At 49.2% G+C, this 18779-nt stretch overlaps 1 protein-coding gene across 1 annotated transcript in view; it reads right to left on the reverse strand.

Annotated features, from left to right (window-relative positions):
* The window catches only part of CD99L2 (CD99 molecule like 2), a 210489-nt gene that overhangs the window by 184303 nt on the left and 7407 nt on the right, over positions 1–18779 (reverse strand). The window lies entirely within an intron of this gene.

The raw sequence follows: 18779 nt of genomic DNA on the forward strand, positions 1-18779 counted from the left end.
ATCATCACTCCTCTGTTGTTTCTATAGGCAATAATTTCATTTGAAAAGTAATTATTTTGGTGCTAAGAAAGGCATTCGAGATTGAGCATGGTGGTTTATGCCTGTAATCCCAACACTTTGGGAGGCTGAGGAGGATTGCTTGAGCCCAGGAGTTTGAGACCAGCCTGGGTAACATACTGGGACCCTGTCTTTACGAAAAACAAAACAAAATTAGCTGGGCATGGTGGTGCCCATCTGTGGTCCCAGCTACTTGAGAGGCTGAGGTGGGAGGATTGCTTGAGCCTGGGAGGTCGAGGCTTCAGTGAGCCATGACTGCATCACTGTACTTCAGCCTGGGCAACAGAGGGAGAGCCTGTCTCAAAACAAACAAACAAAAAAACCCATACCTTGGACTAAATGAACTCTAAGGACTCTGTGTTATTTTGCTGGGCTGCCATAACAAAGCAGTACAAACTAGGGGGCTTTGAACAACAGGAATATTTAGTCTTTCACAGTTCTGGAGGCTGGAAGTCTAAAATCAGTATCACTGGGTTGAAACCAAGGTGCTGGCAGGGCCCTGTTTACTCTGGAAGCTCTAAGGCAGAATCCGTTCCTTGTCTCTTCCAGCTCTGGCAACTTCCTGCATTTCTTGGCTTAAGGTTGCATCACTCCAATCTTTAAGAGTAGCATCTTCAAATCTGTCTCTGCTCCAGCTTCACATCACCTTCTCATCTGTGCATCAGATCTTTCTCTGCCTCCCTCATAAGGATATATGGGGTTGCATTTAGGACCTACCCAGATAATCCAGAATAGTGTCCCCATCTCAAAATCCTAAACATGACCACATCTACATAAATATTATTTATTTATTTATTTATTTATTTATTTATTTATTTATTTACTTTTGCCATTTAAATTAACATTCTCGTGGGTAATAAGAGAGAGAGGGAAAAAAAAAACAAGTAAGTTAACACTCACAGGTTTTGGTGATAAGAATGTGGATCTCGGCCGGGCGCGGTGGCTCAAGCCTGTAATCCCAGCACTTTGGGAGGCCGAGGCGGGTGGATAACGAGGTCAGGAGATCGAGACTATCCTGGCTAACATGGTGAAACCCCGTCTCTACTAAAAATACAAAAAACTAGCCGGGCGTGGTGGCGGGCGCCTGTAGTCTCAGCTACTTGGGAGGCTGAGGCGGGAGAATGACATGAACCCGGGAGGCGGAGCTTGCAGTGAGCCGAGATCACGCCACTGCACTCCAGCCTGGGAGACACAGCGAGACTCCGTCTCAAAAAAAAAAAAAAAAAAAAAAGAATGTGGATCTCTATTGGGGGACCAATTTGTAGCCTACCACAGGCCCTTTCAAAAATAAGGTTCTAAGATCCCCTTTCCCCCAGATAATTCCTATCTCAGTAGCTTTCTCTACCTTCTCATGTCTTAAAGAACCTAAAAGAAGGCCAGGTGTCTTCTTTTATTCTATTTATTCTGTTTCTTTTTATTTTTGTTTGGAGGTAATCCCAGCACTTTGGGAGGTCAACACGGGTGGATCACGAGGTCAGGAGTTCAAGACCAGCCTGGCCAACATGGTGAAACCCCTGTCTCTACTAAAAATAAAAAAAATTAGCTGGACGTGGTGGCAGGTGCTGGTAATCCCAGCTACTCGGGAGGCTGAGGCAGAGAATTGCTCAAACCCAGGAGGCGGAGGTTGCAGTGAGCCAAGATCACACCACGGCACTCCAGCCTGGACAACAGAGTGAGACTCTGTCTCAAAAAAAACCAAAAAAACAAAAAAACAAAAACGAAAAGTTCAGCATTACTTTTTATTTAACTCAGGAATAGGGAACCCAAACTTGGCTCCTTCATCATGAAAGACTGTAGATTTGAGAGCCCTGCCTGAACTGAGATGTTTTTATTTCGGTTAAAGTCTAGTGGAGGCTGGGCACAGCAGTACAGCAGTTCATCCCTGTAATCCCAGCACTTTGGGTGACTGGGGCAAACAGATCACTTGTGGACAGAAGTTTGAGACCAGCCTGGCCAACATGGCAAAATCCTGTCTCTACTAAAAATACAAAAGTTAGCCAGGCATGGTGGTATGCACCTGTAATTCCAGCTACTTGGGAAGCTGAGGCACAAGAATTGCTTGAACCTAGGTGGAGGCTGCAGTGAGCCGAGATTGCACCACCGCACTCTAGTCTGGGCAACAGATTGAGACCCTGTCTCAACAACAACAACAACAACAACAACAAGTCTAGTGGAAATTATGAGTTGGTTTTCGTTTTCTTTGGTTGGCTTTCCTGCCAGAAGATAGCATGTACCATGCATAACCACAGGCAATATAAAGAGAAACACCAAATGCTGGCCCCAGGGCACAGGTTAGGACCACAGGTTTTGGTACCTGCTTCCCAGCTTAAGCTCTTTCCTTTGCCCTGTGACCTGGCAACATCCTGTCCACCCTCTGATAGTGGGGATAACATCTGTGAGGACTCCCAGATCCTCAGAATTACCTCACAGGTACTTGCACCTTCTAGGATCTATTTGAAAAATGCTTTGTTGCATAGTTTTTTTTTTTCTCCCTTTGTACTCTGTTTTTTTCTGGTCATAAAAGTAATTCCTTAATTAGTATCAAATAGTATAAAGAAATAGAATTTTTTAAGAGACTCTACCTCCAAAAAAAAAAAAAAAAAAAAAAAAGAAAGAAAGAAATAGAATGAAAGATCACCCGTTGGGCCAGGTATGGTGGCTCACGCCTGTAATCCCAGCACTTTGCGAGGCTGAGGCGGGTGGATCACGAGGTCAGGAGTTCGAGACCAGCCTGGCCAACAGAGTGAAACCTCATCTCTACCAAAAACACAAAAAATTAGCTGGGCGTGGTGGCGGGCGCCTGTAGTCCCAGCTACTCAGGAGGCTGAGGCAGGAGACTCGCTTGAACCTGGGAGGCAGAGGTTGCAGTGAACCGAGATCGCGCCATGGCACTCCAGCCTGGGCGACAAAGCTAGACTCCATCTAAAAAAAAAAAAAAGAAATTGCCCATTATTCACCTTTCTAGGACAATCACATTTATTGAAAGCTTCCTATGTGCCTGGACCTCCATACAGTGCACTCCATACTTTTTCCCTACAATCGTCACAATAATCCTATGAAGTGGGTATTATTAGACCCATTTTACCAGTGAGGAAACTGAGATACAGAGAGGGTCAGCAACCAGCCCAAGGGTGCTCAGCTAGGGACAGACAGAGTTGAGGCATAAACCCAGGTCTCTCTGACTCCAAAGCCTGTGTGTTTTCATTTTTTTTTTTAATTTTTGTTTTTTTTTGACAGGGTCTCTGCTCTGTTGCCCAGGCTGGAGTGCAATCGTGTAATAGTGGCTCACTGCAGCTTTGACCTGTTGGGCTCAAGTAATCCTCCCGCCTCAGCCTCCTGAGTAGCTGGAACTACAGCTACAATGTGCACCACCACACCCAGCTAATTTTTTCATCTTTTGCAGAGGCAGGATCTCACTATGTTGTGCAGGCTGGAAACCTGTGCTTTTGACCTCTGCACCCACCACATGCCCTCGTACAATTTTGTATTCAAAGCTCTCAAGACAATATGACAGCAAGACTATATGCCCACTAGGATGTACCCCCATCAGCACGTATCCTCACCAGGACTCAGTTATATTCCAGCCTGCTCAAAGCCTCATTCTGCAAGGCTGTTGTACCATTCTGAGTTTCTGGAGGTGAAGTGCAGTTGGTGGGGTACTCATCTGGATACAAAATAATCAAGAGGTTTGGGAGGCCAGGTGCTGTGGTTCACACCCATAATCCCAGAAGTTTGGGAGGTTGAGGTGGGAGGATCACTTGAGCCTAGGAGTTGGAGACCAGCCTGGACAACAAAGTGAGACCCCATCTCTCCAAAACAAAGCAAAAATAGAGGCTTGGGTAAAACAAGATCCATCAGCGGGGCCTGAGAAGTCTGTCCCCACCCTTGCCATTTGGAGGGAGGGCCAGAGTGGTATATTCCAAAGGCCAGTTCATACACTCAGGTCAACAGGGATGGCACCACCTCTATGGAGTGGCTTTGCTGGGGTAGGAGACAGGTCAGATGGTGGGAGATCACTTATACTTCTCTCAGGCTTAAGTGAACTATCTTGCCATGTACATCCACTTTCTTTATTTCCTTTCCTAGAGAATGATGTGCCTCCTTTTCCCCTGATGCTGTATAAATATAGCTCACAACCAACACAGCTCACAACTAACACACCAGCATGCTTGCCAATCAAACGCTGTGTTGATGTGGTGGCTCATTTCAATCTAAGGCAGGCATTGGCATCAAGGAGTTTGGAGTTTGCTCCGAAGTTTTCCAGTTTTCATTTTGGTGAAAGAGTCAGGCAGTGTGGTGCAGTGGGCAGAGCCCTGGGCCATGAGGCAGGAGCCCTGGGTTCTGGGCCCAGCTCTGCCACTAACATTCATGTGACCTTGAGCCAACGCCTGGCCCTCCCTGGGACTCAGTTCCCCATCTAGGAAAGGAAAAGTTTACATTAGATGCTAATGGTCCTTCCACTTGGAAAGTTATATGATTTATAGAGTCTCAACACTCTGGCATGTTAAGAGCTGATTTGAAAACCAACCATAAATATTTAAATTAACTAGCAACATATCCTAGCTCATCACATAATCAGGTGTCACGTTAGTGGAGCAAGATCCAGAGGAGAGAGGGCAATGCCTGATTTGGTACTCACTTTCCTCCAGATCCCCCAGTCAAGTGTTCCAGAAGCTGGATTTCTGTGGAATCCTTAACTTATCATCATCATTAGCATCACTCAGTTTTTTTTTTTTTTTGAGACCAAGTCTCGCTCTGTCACCAGGCCAGAGTGCAGTGGTGCGATCTCGGCTCACCTGCAACCTCTGCCTCCCGGGTTCAAGCAATTCTGGTGCCTCAGCCTCCCGAGTAGCTGGGACTACAGGCCCGTGCCACCACGCCCAGCTAATTTTTGTATTTTTAGTAGAGATGGGGTTTCACCAAGTTGGCCAGGAAGGTTTTGATTTCCTGACCTCGTGATCAACCCACCTCGCCCTCCCAAAGTGCTGGAATTACAGGCGTGAGCCACCGCGCCCGGGCCGGCATCACCCAGTTCTGAAGATTAAAGGCAGAAAGCTGGTGGGAGACACTTTCCAGAGGCCACCGCAGCAGCGGCAGCAGCAGCAGCAAGGCCACTGCGGATCTTTCTCTCTCTTCATCCTTTCTTTCCCTCAGAGCTTTTAGGTTGCTGCACTTATTACCAAATGATGCTGCCCCTCATCCCTGAACACCGGCAAGCTAATTTAATTCTCTTCCAATTTTACTGGGAGTTCCTAGTAAGGAACAAACCCTCGGCAGGGCAATGGGTGGTCTACAGAGCTCTGGGAGGGAGTTCCCACCCTGGGGGCGCTCCAGGTCTGGTGGAAGAGCCCGGCAGGTACCAAACCACCTGGAATGCCCAGCCCGCCCTCAGCTCTGGGCTCTTGCAGAGCTGCCAATCAAGCGCTGTGTTGCTGTGCTGGCTCATTTCAATCTAAGGCAGGCGTCGGCATCAAGGAGGCCTCAGGAGGAAGGTGCTGTTTGAGATTGAAGAGTAAGCAGAATCTCCATAGAGATAAAGGAGAAAGGGCATTCTGGTCCTCAGGAATAGTGTGAGCAAAATGCTTGGAGACAGAGAAGTGCTGAGAGGGATCATGAAATCTGTGTATGCAATTGGTGGGCGAGGGAGGTTGGTGGCAGGAACCTGGCTGGAACTGAATCTTGGAGGTTTTTTTTTTGTTTTTTGGTTTTTTTCTGAGACAATGTCTCACTCTGTTGCCCTAACTGGAGTGCAGTGGTGCAATCATAGCTCACTGCAGCCTCAATCTTCCAGGCTCAAGTGATCCTCCTGCCTTAGCCTCCAAGGAGCCAGGACTATAAGCATGTACCACCACACTTAGCTAATTATTTTATTTTTTCTGGAAATGAGGTTTTGCCATGTTGCCCAGGCTGGTCTTGAACTCCTGGGCTCAAGTGATCATCTCACCTTAGCCTCCTAATGCTGGGATTACAGGCATGAGCCACTGTGCCCTGCCTTGAAGGGTCTTTCTGTGGCTTTCTCTCAAGGTAATGAAGAGTCATGAAGGATTTTATTTTATTTTAATTTATTTTACGTTTTGAGATGGAGTTTCAAAAAATAAAACTCTTGTTGCCCATGTTGGAGTGCAATGGTGTGATCTCAGCTCACTGCAACCTCTGCCTCCTAGGTTCAAGCGATTCTCTTGCCTCAGCCTCCCAAGTAGCTGAGACTACCAGCGCTGGCCACCATACCCGGCTAATTTTTGTATTTTTAGTAGAGACAATCACCATGTTGGCCAGGCGGCTCTCGAACTCCTGACCTCAGGTGATCCACCCGCCTCGGCCTCCCAAAGTGCTGGGATTACAGGCGTGAGCCACTGCGCGGGGCCAGAATTTTAAACAAGACAGAAAAATGTGTATTCATAAAAATTTAGCCAGGTGTGGGGGCTCATACCTGTAATCTCAGCACTTTGGGAGGCCAAGGTGGGTGGATCGCTTGAAGCCAGGCGATTTGAGGCCAAACTGAGCAGCAAAGGGATACCCTGTCACTACAAAAAAATTAAAAAAAAATAAAAAATTTTTAAAAATAAAAAGTTCCCTCCAGATGATAGGAGATGGCTGAGCAGGGAGACCAGTTAAGGGAGAGACAGATAGACGATCACTGCTTGGTAGTGAGAGGTGGGGAGGAGCAGATGGATTCGGACATGTTTAGGATTTGCTGGTAGCCTGGATATGGGAAGTGAGGGAGAGGGAAGAGCCAGGCGGGATACTGTGGGGATGATGGTGCCATTCTCTAAGCATGGATATGGGTGCAGGGGCCGAGGTTGGGGAATTTAGTTTGGGACTCACTGAGGTGAGGTAGTGGCAGGTCACGTAACTGATGACTTCAGCAATTGCCCTCAGGCCCTTTCACCTTTGCTGCCCTTTTCTCTGGCTATCTGCAGGCAGAAGAGTCCTGAATGGTCACTGACACCGGAAATGCCCTCTGTGCATCCAACCTTCTCCTTGTTTGTTTGCTCACTGAAAACAAGCAGGCAGTAAAGCCTGTTACAAAGACTGAGAGGCGAGGATCACTGGAACTCAGGAGCTCGAGGCTGCTGTGAGCTATGATTGCACCACTGCACTCCTGCCTGAGCAAAAGAGTGAGATCCTGTCTCAGAAGAATAAAAATAAAAAGACAGGCAGAGTTCCAGTTTTCTCACAGATGGCCTGGTATACTTGGACAAAACAGTTGCCTCCTCTGGGTTTCAGCTTTTCCGAAATATGCCAAAACATCCCACATGATCATTAGGGGGTGCAAGTCAGACAGTAGATACGCAAGCACCAGGCAAACTGTTAAGGAACAAAATGCAAGGTGGCATCATTACCATTCACATCATGTTCTCTGCTTTGAATTGGGCCATTTGCTGTTTCTGTTTATAGTTCCTTACTCTTATCATTTTATCTGATTGTCCTTTTCTCTGATAACCAGTGAATCATGCAGACCAGGTAAAAACATAACCAAAAGTAAATGGAAAGTTGAGATGATAGTCTAGATAAATCATGTTTAAAAGAAAGGTTTTTACTTGAAAAATCTTGAGGCAGGCTGATCTGAGAGGCACAGTGAATCTGACACCAAGCTGTCCAGAATCGCTAGAAAAGATGATTACCAAACAAAGGGGATCTGTTTATGAATACAAACATATCTTTTCAAATTAGCCAGGTGTAGTGTCACACCCCTGTAGTCCCCGATCCTGAGGTAGGAAGATCACTTGGGCCCAGGAGTTTGAGGTTGCAGTGAGCTGCGATCACACCACTACACTTTCAGCCTGGGTGAGAGAGTGAGACCTAATCTCAAGAAAACCAAAAACCCCCAAACAAAAACAAACCATACCTAAAATCACAGCATCTTCATCCATTCATTCAGCAACTATTCACTGGGCATATACAATGGACTTTCTTCAAGGCATCTGGGAAACATCAGGAGGAAAATCAAATCAAAACAAAACAAAATTTCTGCCCTCTTTTAAGGAGCTTATGCTCCAGTGGCTGTTAGCACAAGAAAGGGCCCTGGAGATGATCCAGGATCTAGTGAGACTTGCTGACTGTACAGAACGGGAAACTGAGGACCAGGGAAGCTCAGGAATTTGCCAAAGCCTCTTGAAGCTGTAGAAGAGCAGAGAGCAGAGCCACATCCTATGGCTCCTGGGTTACTAGCCTTTCTACTGTACCTTTCTTGGTTTGGTTTTGGCAACATAGCTATTTGCCCAATACTTCATGGAGTGATATCACCTGTCCAGCCAGAATGCAAGGATGCAGGTGACCCCCACCTGTCCACTTCCCAAATGCAGGTCCGTTCTGCTGGAGACAAAACTCTCCCACACAGCAAGCACTCACCCAGCTTGTACTTTGTGCCAGGCCTTGGGCTGGGCACTGTGGAGGTGGAGCTGTTGAGAGATGAATGGAACTCAGTCCTTGCTCTGGAGGAGCTGCTGCCAGACCCTGGCAGCGCTATGGCCCAAGTGCCCCCTCCCCGCTTCCCGCACAGGACAAGATACACAGGACCAGCACCCCACCAGGTGTTGCAGCATGAATATTTGTTGAAGTAGGGCTAGCGTGGGTGTGAGGGTGTGTGTTCAGATGCACGCAGCCATGGTGCCTTGATTCCATAGCTCAGGTCACAGACAGATGCAATTCCCAGCAAAGGCAACTCTCTTGGTTGTAGAAAAGCACAGTTGAAAGCTTGTGCCACTGAGGTTTGCATTTTCCTTCAGCGGCTGCTCTTCTGCACTGTCTGAAGAATTAAGAGTGAAATCAAAGATGACTTTGTTAGAACAGTGAACCCTTCTTGGGCACTTATTTTTGTGCCAAGCATTGCTGTAAATACTTCATGTGTATTAATTTATTTAATCCCCATTGTTTATGAGGTAGGTACTATTACAAGGTTCATTGTGGAAATGGAAAAACTAGCCAGGCACGGTGGCTCATGCCTGTAATCCCAGCCCTTTGGGAGGCTGAGATGGGTGGATCACTTGAGGTCTGGAGTTTGAGACCAGCCTGGCCAACATGGTGAAACCTCGTCTCTACTAAAAATACAAAAATTATCTGAGCATGGAGGCACACACCTGTAGTACCAGTTACTTGGGAGGCTGAGGCAGGAGAATAGCTGGAACCCGGGAGGTGGAGGTTGCAGTGAGCCAAGATCATGCCACTGCACTCCAGCCTGGTCGACCAGAGCAAGACTCCAACTCAAAAAAAAAAAAAAAAAAAAAAAAGAAGAAGAAGAAGATACTGGGGTGGAGAGAGGTGAAGTCACTTGCCAAAGTCACATAGCTGGCAAGTGACAGGATACGGAGCCAACTACTGCTCTTCCTCACCACGCCCGCCTGACCTACAGGCAGTGCTCTTCCGGACTTTAGTGCTCCCTTTGCAAGTCAAAGCCCTGGCTAGCACTGCATATCGGTCATAGGATTCTAGTGCTTAGAAATAAAGAGGAGGGTGTTCCTGGAACCCTCCTCCCTCCAGGTCCCCAGCTGGGCCCTGTGGCAGCCAAAGGGGGCACTCCCTCTAGGAAGGAGATGGATATGCAGTGAATCCACTGCTTGACTGAATTAAGTCCTCTCTTTTCCTCATTCCCCCTCTCCTCAGCCAGGTCCTCTTCCTTGTTTGGCTGAAACAGCCCACAAAGTGCTTGCCTCCTTCTGAGAGGGTGTGCCCTCCATGCCTAGCATCCAAGAACACAGGCTTTCCTTTACTTGCTCAGGTCGTCATTCAGCAGATGTTTCCTGGTGTCTCCTGGGCCCCAGGCCCTGTGCTAGTTGCAAGGAAGCCCACGTGAGACACTCAAGTAATCACCCAGACAGTGGCTGTGGCTGTGAGAAGCACCACAAAGAGGACCAGAGGGAGAAAGGAAAATGTAGGCCAGAAGTCGGGGAGTCTCCCAAGGAAGGTGTTGGGGACTGGGCTGAGGTCCGGAGGGTGAGTGGTACTTGTTTAGGCATAAGAGAGGAGGGAGAGGTTCTGAGGCAGTGGGAACAGCAGGTATGCGCCCCCAATGAGGGAAAGGAGAGAAGGCCGAGTTGGTATTTAGAGTGAAAAAGAGGCTGGGTGCGGTGGCTCGTGCCTGTAATCCCAGCACTTTGAGAGGCTAAGGCGGGAGGATCAGGAGGTCAAGAGATCAAGGCCATCCTGGCCAACATGGTGAAACCCTGTCTCTACTAAAAATACAAGAATTAGCTGGGCGTGGTGTAATTCCAGCTACTCGGGAGGCTGAGGTGGGAGAATCGCTTGAACCAAGGAGGTGGAGGTGGCAGTGAGCTGAGATTGTGCCACTGCAAGTCAGCCTAGAGACAGAGCGAGATTCAGTCTAAAAAAAAGAGTGAAAAAGAGGCCACGTGCAGTAATTCCAGCACTTTGGGAGGCCGAGGCAGGTGGATCACCTGAGGTCAGCAGTTCGAGACCAGCCTGTCCAACATGGCAAAATCCTGTCTTTACAAAAGATACAAAATTAGCTGGCCATGGTGGCGCCCACCTGTAATCCCGGCTACTTGGGAAGCTCAGGCAGGAGAATTGCTTGAACCCAGGAGGCAGAGGTTGCAGTGAGCCGAAATCGCACCACTGTACTCCAGCCTGGGCGGCAAAGCGAGACTCCATCTCAAAAAAAAAAGGTGAACAGGAGGCTACAGAGACGGGAAGGGCCGTGTCTGGGATCCTTACCGCAGTGAGAGGAGAAGCCATTGGAAAACTGACATGATGCTCAGAATTACAATTTGAAGAAAGGTCATGCTTGCTATTGGCTGGAGGGTGACTGGGAGGTAGGTGGGGTAAAAATTCAGTTACTTTTCCCCACCCTCACTACCAATATCCCAAATCTAAGCCCACACGAGCTTTGGCCTGCAACCTCTCCTAAAGGATCTCTGGCCTCTGGCCCATCCCCTACAGCAGCAGGGAGAGTTTTCTCAAATATAGTCTTGACTGGGTCACATCCTTACTCAAAATCCCGTCATGGGCCGGGCGCGGTGGCTCACCCCTGTAATCTCAGCACTTTGGGAAGCCGAAGCAGGTGGATCACGAGGTCAGGAGAACGAGACCATCCTGGCTAACACGGTGAAACCCCGTCTCTACTAAAAATACAAAAAATTAGCTGGGCAAGGTGGCGGGCGCCTGTAGTCCCAGCTACTCGGGAGGCTGAGGCAGGAGAATGTCGTGAACTCGGGAGGTGGAGCTTGCAGTGAGCCAAGAACTCGCCACTGCACTCCAGCCTGGGTAAAAGAGTGAGACTCTGTCTCAAAAAAAAAAAAAAAAAAAAAAAAAAAAAAAAAAGAAAGAAAAGAAAATGTGGTACCTATACACAATGGAATACTATGCAGCCACAGACAAGAATGAGATCTTGTCCTTTGCAGGGACATAGATGGAGCTGGAGGCCCTTATCCTTAGTAAACTAACACAGGAACCAAAAACCAAACTCTGCAGGTTCTCACATGTAAGTGGGAGCTAAATGATGAGAACACGTGGACACAAAGTGGAAAACAGCACACACTGGGGCCTACTGGAGGGTGGAGAGCAGGAGGAGGGAGAGAAACAGGAAAAATAAGTAATGGGTACTAGGCTTAATTCCTCAGTGATGAAAATAATCTGTACAACAAACCCTCATGACACAAGTTTACCTATGTAACAAAGCTACACGTGTACCCCTGAACTTCAAAGTTAAAAAAAAGAAGAGTCTTAAATTCAGCTGATTAAAAAAAAAAAAAAAAACAAAGCCGGGCATACCTGTGGTCCCAGCTATGCGGGAGGATCTCTTGAGCCTGGGAGTGGGAGGCTGCAGTGAGCTATGATCATACCACTGCACTGCAGGCTGGGCAACACAGCGATATCCTGTCTCTTTATTATTATTATTATTTTGAGATGGAGTTTCACTCTTGTTGCCCAGGCTGGAGTGCAATGACACGATCTCTGCTCACTGCAACCTCTGCCTCCTGGGTTCAAGCGATTCTCCTACCTCAGCCTCCCGAGTAGTTGGGATTACAGGCATGCACCACCACGCCTGGCTAATTTTGTATTTTTAGTAGAGACAGTTTCTTCATGTTGTTCAGGCTGGTCTCGAACTCCCAACCTCAGGTGATCCGCCCGCCTCGGCCTCCCAAAGTGCTGGGATTACAGGTGTGAGCCACGGCACCTGGCCACCTTTTTATTATTTTTATTTGTTGGTGTATTTATTTATTTTTGAGTTGGAGTCTTGCTCTGTCACCCAGGCTGGAGTGCAGTGATGTGATCTTGGCTCACTGCAATCTCTGCCTCCCGGGTTCAAACGAGTCTCATGCCTGAGCCTCCTGAGTACCCGAGATTACAGGCGCAAGCCACCACACCCAACTAATTTTTGCGTTTTTGGTAGAGACAGAGTTTTACCATGTTGGCCAGGCTGGTCTCCAACTCCTGACCTCAAGTGATCCACCCACTTCAGCCTCCCAAAGTGCTGGGATTATAGGCATGAACCACCGTGCCCAGCCTGAGATCCTGTCTCTCCCAAAGAAAAATCCTGTTATGGCTTCCCATTGCCTGCTGGTGAGAAGCAGTGGATGACAACCTCTGCCATGAACAGCCTTGGTCTGTCCAGGCTGTGCCCCACCTCTATGTCCCCAGAGCAGCTCTCACTGCACCCCTCCCCTGACATCCCAGCCTTCGGGTCCTCCCACCAGTTCACAGTAAACTTGCCCACAGCCTGGGGTAATTGGCTCATTTACTGCCCATGGAAACCTCACTAACTCTCTGCATCTATTTCAAAATTACCTCTTTTGTTCATACAGCCTTTCCGGACCCCACGCCACCCACAATCAGACATAAAGCCTTCCTCTCAGCCTTTGCTGGCTCTGCCTGCTTGTCCCTCTATTTGGCATTGGCATTTATTTCATGCACACTCCATTGCAGGTGTGTCTGCCCTCCCTCTATTGCAAGTTTCTTGAGGGTGGGGAGTCTGCCTTGGGAATCTGTGGAAGTCCTCTTGCGTTGGGGCCTACTTAGAACATGGTAAAGGAGTGGTCAAGGTCAATGGAAAACACATTCACTTGTTCAACAAATTATAATGGAATGCCTGTTCTGTGCCACATAGGGGGACACAGTGGAAAACAGCAGACTGAGGTCCTTGCCCTCATGGCGCTCACTGTCTCCTGGGGAGCCAGTGTGAAGGTGCTGTACCACAGCGGGCGTGAATTGGGTGTGGAAAAACCAAGCAAGCAAAAGAGAGGCAGGCAATGTGGAGCTGGGGATTTTGATTCGCAGTAGGGTGCTCAGGGAAGGTGACACATTTGAGCAAAGATGGAAGGGAGGTGAGGGCAGGATCCTGGTAGATGTGTGGGAGAGTGTCCCAGGTAGAGGGCAGAGCAAGCAGCAAGGTAGGTAGCAAGGTCCTGAGGTGGCTGTTCCTGAGTGAGGTTGACAGCAGGGTGAGGAGAGAGAGAATCACGTGTGTGTGCTGGGTGGTGGCGGAGAGGGGAGGGCAACCTGTGCAAACCCTTGAGGGCCATTGGAAAGATGGGGGCTTCCCCTGAGGAGATGGGGAGCCCCCAAAGTGTCCTGAGCCCTGCCTCTGTGTCCCCAGAGCACCTCGGGCCCCAGGGCGAGGCATCTGCATTTCACCAGATAGCTGTGCCCCGGGTCCACTCCGGACTTCCTTCATCCCAGCCCCCTGAGGAGGGACAAGGTTTGATTTAGCAGGACCCGTCTGACTACTGTGCCCAGGGCAGAGTGAAATTGGGGAAGAGGGACTGACACTCATGGTCATGACAAATGCCATCCTTTTTAGAGTCACACATAAAGGACCTTTGCAAGGCCACCTTTCAGAATTGTTTGCTGTTTGTGGGGTTTATTTTGGTGGGGGGGAGGAGGGAGGTGGGCGGAGGCAGGACTGGCATGTTGCCTTGGGGGTACCTTTGTGAAGCCCCACCAGCAATGTGAAGAATGTTGATGCGGCTGGTGCAGTGTCTCACACCTGTAATACCAGCACTTTGGGAGGCCGAGGCAGGTGGATCACCTGAGGTCAGGAGATCGAGACCAGCCTGGCCAACATGGTGAAACCCCAACTCTACTAAAAATACAAAAATTAGCCTAGTGTGGTGGTGGGCATCTGTAATCCCAGCTACTCAGGAGGCTGAGGCAGGAGAATTGCTTGAACCTGGGAGGTGGAGGTTGCAGTGAGCTGAGATCGCACCACTGCACTCTATCCTGGGCGACAGAGCCAGACTCCATCTCAAAAAAAAAAAAAAAAAAAAAGGAAAGTTGATGCTGTAAGAGACCACAGAGAGCAGTTCCTGCTCCCCTTTTATTGATAACAACCAGGCCCAGGTGGAGCGCAGTGGCTCATGCCTGTAATCCCAGCACTTTGGGAGGCCGAGGCGGTGGATCACCTGAGGTCAGGAGTTCGAGACCAGCCTGACCAACATGGAGAAACCCCATCTCTACTAAAAATACAAAAAGTATTAGGGTGTGGTGGCGGATGCCTGTAATCCCAGCTACTCGGGAGGCTGAGGCAGGAGAATCACTTGAACCCAGGAGGTGGAGGTTGCAGTGAGTGAGATCATGCCATTGCACTCCAGCATAGGAGACAGAGGGAGACTCCTTCTCCAAAAAAGGGAAACAAAAACAAAACAAAACAAAAAAAGGAATCAGGCCCAGAAAGAGGGAATGAGGAGCATTTTAAAAATGGCAACTGTTGCAGATCACGAGGTTAGGAGTTTGAGACCAGCCTGACTAACGTGGTAAAATCCCGTCTCTACTAAAAATACAAAAAAAAAAAAAAAAAAAAAAAAAATTAGCCGGGCTTGGTGGTGGGCGCCTATAATCTCAGCTATTCTGGAGGCTAAAGCAGAAGAATTGCTTGAACCCAGGAGGCGGAGGTTGCAGTGAGCCGAGACTGCGACACTGCATTCCAGTCTGGGCGACAGTGTGAGACTCCGTCTCAAAAAAAAAAAAAAAAAACAGAATTAAAAATGGCAACTGCAGGCCAGGCATGGTGGTTCACACCTGTAATCCCAGCACTTTGGGAGGCCGAGGCGGGTGGATCACCGGAGCTCCAGAGTTCGAGACTAGCCTGACCAACACGGAGAAACCCTGTCTCTCCGAAAAATAGGAAATGAACTGGGCATGGTGGCAGGTGCCTGTAGTCCCAGCTACCCAGGAGGCTGAGGCAGGAGAATCGCTTGAACCCAGGAAGCAAGAGGTTGAAGTGAGCCAAGATCATACCATTGCACTCCAGCCTGGGCAACAAGAGTGAAACTCCATCTCAAAAACAAAAAATAGTCCGGGCGTGGTGGCTCATGCCTGTAATCCCACCACTTTGGGAAGCCGAGGCAGGCGAATCACTTGAGGTCAGGAGTTCGAGACCAGCCTGGTCAATGTGGAGAAACCCTGCCTCTACTGAAAATATAAAAATTAGCCAGGCGTGGTGGCACACTTCCATAATCTCAGCTATTTGGGAGGCTGAGACAGGAGAATCGCCTGAACCCGGGAGGCGGAGGTTGCAGTGAGCAAAGATTGCTGCTATTGCACTCCAGCCTGGGCAACAGGAGCGAGACTCTGTCTCAAAAATAAATAAATAAATAAATAAATAAATAAATAAATAAATAGATAAATAAATAAAAATGGCAACTGCAATCCCATTTAGAGAGTGGCTCCTCCTCTCCCCACCGCAGGAATCCTTTCGGTTCAGGTAAAGAGAAACAGCTTGTACCTTTACATTACACATTACAGGGGGTAGATACAGAAGGGCCTCAGTCACTAGCCAGTCGGAAACTGTGTGGGTGGAGGGTGGGGACTACAGCCTGCTGCATGTGCAGGCCTTCTGGATGGGATGGGGCTTGGAGGTGAAAATCTAGACTGGGTAACCCAGCAGCATGGTGAAGACTTCAAGGCGGGACAAGGCAGGGCTGTTCGGTAATGCGGTGGCCGGTGGGAGATATCCCATTGGAGCGTCCCCTCCCTTCTGCTCCCTTCCCCTCCTCTGAGGGAGACCGGTGCCTAGAAGGTCAAGGGCCCTTCAGTTTCATCTCCATCTTCCCCACAGGCCCCGGCCGGCCTGGAACGTCACTGGCCCTTGATGGGCTTTTGTAGATTAGGATTGTATTCCCACAAGGCACTGGCGTGGAGAGTAAAAAGTAGGAAATCCTTTGGTCACTGACCCACTTCCCACTTTTCATTCAATATGAAAGGAGCCCGGAGCAGGGACGTGGTGGCGCTGGTGCTGCTAAAGAGGCCTGCGTCATTCTGATCAGCCCTGGCTTCCGCGCGCTCCTTTCTCTTGCTGACTCGGCGGCCTGTTTGTCCCAGCCCTGGGCAAGAGCAGTGCTGTGGGAGGGAGCCGCCCCGGTGGCTCCTTTCCCACCGTCCCGGCCGCCTTGGGGGTCTGGTGGGGAGGGGGTGAGGGAAGTCGGGAGTGGCAACGGACTTGCAGCCATCTGGTGAAATGCAGACGCCCGGTCCGGCGCCGTGGCTCACGCCTGTAATCCTGGCACTTTAGAAGGCCGAAGTGGGTGGATCACCTGAGGTCAGGAGTTCGAGACCAGCCTGGCCAACATGGCGAAACTCCGTCTCTACTAAAAATACAAAAATTAGGCCGGGCGCGGTGGCTCACACCTGTAATCCCAGCGCTTTGAGAGGCCGAGGCGGGCGGATCACGAGGCCAGGAGTTCAAACCAGCCTGGTCAACATGGTGAAATCCTGTCTCTACTAAAAATACAAAAATTAGCTGGACGTGGTGGCTACTCGAGAGGCTGAGGCAGGAGAATCGCTTGAACTTGGGAGGTGGAGGTTGCAACGAGCCAAGATCGCACCATTGCACTCCAGCCTGGGTGACAGAGCAAGACTCCGTCTCAAAAAAAAAAAAAAAAAAAAAAAAAAGGTACCCCGGCGTGGTGGTGGGCGCGCCGCCTGGGGCCCGAGGCGCCGTCGGGGCTCTAGGCACCCGCGGCCTGAACTGTGCGATGTGGGCAGGAGAGGTAGTGGAGGCCGGTTTCAGCCGCCGGGTTCCCCGCGGGTCTCTCTCGCCGCTGTTTGGAACCAGAAAACCTCTTCTGGAGGGCGCTGGCTGCTCTCGCCAGCTCACCAAAGGCCGCGGCACCCACAGTGGAGCTAAGCTATCAAGAGAGGACAAATGTGGCACTTAGTAAAGGTCAAGAGACCAGAGTTCCCGCCCTGGCTCAGCCACTGACCCATGTGGGGACTTGGGCAAATCTCCAGGCCGCTGGGCCCTCTGTGTCACGAGGAGGCTGGGTTGGAGGGCCTGGAAGAGTCTTCCCAGCGGTGCAGCTCTACGGATCCATTCTAATAGAGAACCACCTCTGAGAAGGTTTTCCCCTCTACGGGAAAAACAAGTAGAGCTGGAATGCAATTTCCACCAAAGAGCAGATGGGGAGAGGAGGTGACCAGGGGTGTGGTAACAGGGAGGGGCGAGGGGAGGCACCTGGTGGTGAAGTAGTTCACAGGAGGCTAAGCGGTGTGCGGCAGGGTTCCTGAGAAGGCCTGGAAGCCAGTAAAGACTCCCTATCCCTGAAGATCTGCACTTACAAGGACTCCGAATTTACAAAGGTTCCTAGATGCCATATTGAAAAATCTTGTTTCATTGTAGGGTCTTCACAGCAAGTTCCCTTAATGCTTATATACACAATTTTATTTTATTTCTTCGGTTTTTGTTGTGTTGTTGTTGTTTTGTTTTGCTTGTTTGTTTTTGGAGACAGAGTCTCACTCTACCCCAGGCTGGAGTGCAGTGGCATGATCTCGACTCACTGCAACCTCCGCCTCCTGGGTTCAAGCGATTCTCGTCCTTCAGCCTCCCCACCTCGGCCTCCCAAAGTGCTAGGATTACAGGCATGAACCACCTCGTCCAGATTATTTCTTTGTTTTGAGACAAGGTCTCACCATATTGCCCAGGCTGGTCTGGAACTCCTGGCCTCAAGTGATCCTCCCGCTTCAGCCTCCCAAACTGCTGGGATTACAGATGTAAGCCACTGCATCTGGGATATATATACACACACATATATGCACACACACACACACATAAATATATATACATATATAAAAAATATATACACATATATAAATATATACAAATATATATACATATATAAAATACATATACACATATAAATATATGCACATATATAAACATACATATATACATATACATATATATACACACACACACACAGATATATAGATATATATTTGAGATGAGATCGCACTGTGTTGCCCAGGCTGGTCTTGAGCTCCTGGGCTCAACCAGTCCTCCCACTTCAGCCTCTCAAGTAGCTGAGACTACAAGTGGGTGCCACTACATCTGGCTTCCCTTAATATATTTTAAATTATTCAACAATCCCATTCCACCCCCACCCCCCCCCCCCCCCAATATCCACTCTGGCTACACTTCCATTGATTTTTTTAGATGGGGGTCTCACTATGTTTCCCAGGCTGGTCTCAAACTCCTGGCCTCAGGTGATCCTCCTGCCTTGGCCTCCCAAAGTGCTGGGATTATAGGTGTGATTCTTCCGCCCGCCCCCCAAGATGGAATCTCACTCTGTCATACAAGCTGGAGTGCAGTGGTGCGATCTTGGCTCACTGCAACCTCTGCCTCCTGGGTTCAAGCAATTCTCTGCCTCAGCCTCCTGAGTAGCCAGGATTACAGGTGCCTGCCACCACGCCCAGCTAATTTTTGTATTTTTAGTAGAGATGGGGTTTCGCCATGTTGGCCAGGCCGGTCTCGAACTCTTGACCTCAGGTGA

Source organism: Macaca thibetana, chromosome X (assembly GCF_024542745.1).
Source record: "Macaca thibetana thibetana isolate TM-01 chromosome X, ASM2454274v1, whole genome shotgun sequence".
Classification (NCBI taxonomy): domain Eukaryota; kingdom Metazoa; phylum Chordata; class Mammalia; order Primates; family Cercopithecidae; genus Macaca; species Macaca thibetana.